This window comes from Cornus florida, unplaced genomic scaffold (assembly GCF_030987335.1).
Source record: "Cornus florida cultivar Cherokee Brave unplaced genomic scaffold, ASM3098733v1 CherokeeBrave_3.0.0_Hap2_Chr11, whole genome shotgun sequence".
NCBI lineage: Eukaryota > Viridiplantae > Streptophyta > Magnoliopsida > Cornales > Cornaceae > Cornus > Cornus florida.
This window is the reverse complement of record NW_026775581.1, coordinates 95,859,136-95,860,708: the sequence shown is the minus strand read 5'-3', so window position 1 is coordinate 95,860,708 and position 1,573 is coordinate 95,859,136. Positions and strand designations below refer to the sequence as shown.

The following is a 1,573-nucleotide window of genomic DNA, read 5'->3' as shown; positions in this document are numbered from 1 at the left end:
CTAACTGGTTTTGACCTTCAGTATGCGAGCACAAGTGTAGACAGAGCAAAATGCTTGTAAACTCTTCAACAACAAGAGAAAAATAGTTGCTAGAAATGTGAGAAACTGCCATGAGCCAAAAACATAAGTCTTCATGAATTTTCCAACTTTGATATTCCACCTTCCATTATAGTACTTGTTAACGTCTTGGATCACTTTATCAAAGATGGGTACTTTGGTTAACCTAATAGACTTGCTCATCCCATTCCACAGATTAGCTACTTCTCCATCACTCTTCAAATGGTTCAAAATAATCCCTTTTTCTCTGAGCATCTTTGCATCCTCTTCATCATCAATAATCCCATTCATTAATTCAGTGTAACGAGTGAAAACCAATGGCCCTGATGCATTGCATACTTCATATGCTACTAAGTTTCTCAAGATGACCTCTGTGTTCACATCTAAGCTGATCGGAAGGAGGTATAATGTATTTTTTCTAACATCGAAACTAATGTTTGAGATGCCACCCTCAGTGGGTAAAAAATGGACACCGGCTTTGGAGAGATCGGTGACGGAAGGGATTTTGATTTCCACAATCATGGGAGGTTTGTCGGGGTTAGTACTATTTGAGTTAGAATTATTCTCATTTTGGGGCTCGCCTTGTTCTATATCTTGGGAGAAGAATGACAATTCAATCTTTTATTTCAACAATCTAAATGGTGGAAAGTTTGAGATGATACCCCAAGGCAATTTTTGTATCTCTAGAAATGGTCCTTTGTTATATTTTGAAAGGACCTCCTAAATCATAACAAGGAGTTGTTTAACATAGCTTGAATTGGTAGAGGATTGTTCTTCGCCTTCCTTGACTTCATTTGATCCTGATCAACTTGATCAGTTACTTAGGATGATTGATGAATATCTTCCCAATTGGTCACTATCACATAGTACAAAAAGTCTAACATGTTAGCATACTTGGAGACTTGAAGATTTGGTAATACTTTTACCATCTTAAAGGGAGAAACCTCCTTGCACAATCCCATTAAAATGGAATGTAACAAATCAACTACTAATTCCAATGGTGAGAATTGGAATTCTAGCATCTTTTTTTTTGGTTAAAAGGTAAGCTTGTGTATAAATAATGGAGAATTGTACAAGAAGCCCCAATTATAGTAGGGACGAAAACAAGAAACAACATAACTAATAACTACAACCAGCAACACATAGGTTAGTGAACACAAGTTCAATAGCAGCAACATACAAAATGGACAATTGACAATTAGTAACATACACCCTTGACGGATACACCACCAAGACAGACAAGTGATAGCAATAACATTTTATACCTCACGTTAGCAACCAGCATTAAGAATGGGAGGTAGAACAGGCCTGTAGGAAAAGGTTATAGAGGTCTTACTCTATGGAAATAAAAGACAGATCCGAGGTCCTTCTTAAGTTAATTGAAGTAAGCTTTGCTTTGGTGCAAGACTTAATCTGAGGGATTATATGATGTGGAGGTGCTTCAACGTTTCTGAACACCTTTGCATTTCTTTCCTGCCAAAGGAAATAGATTGCAGCAGATAGCAGGAGCTTGTAT

At 37.2% G+C, this 1,573-nt stretch overlaps 1 pseudogene; it reads right to left on the bottom strand.

Annotated features, from left to right (window-relative positions):
• Window positions 1-1,079, bottom strand: LOC132281601 (putative UPF0481 protein At3g02645; annotated as a pseudogene).
• Between the last annotated feature and the right edge of the window lie 494 nt (window positions 1,080-1,573).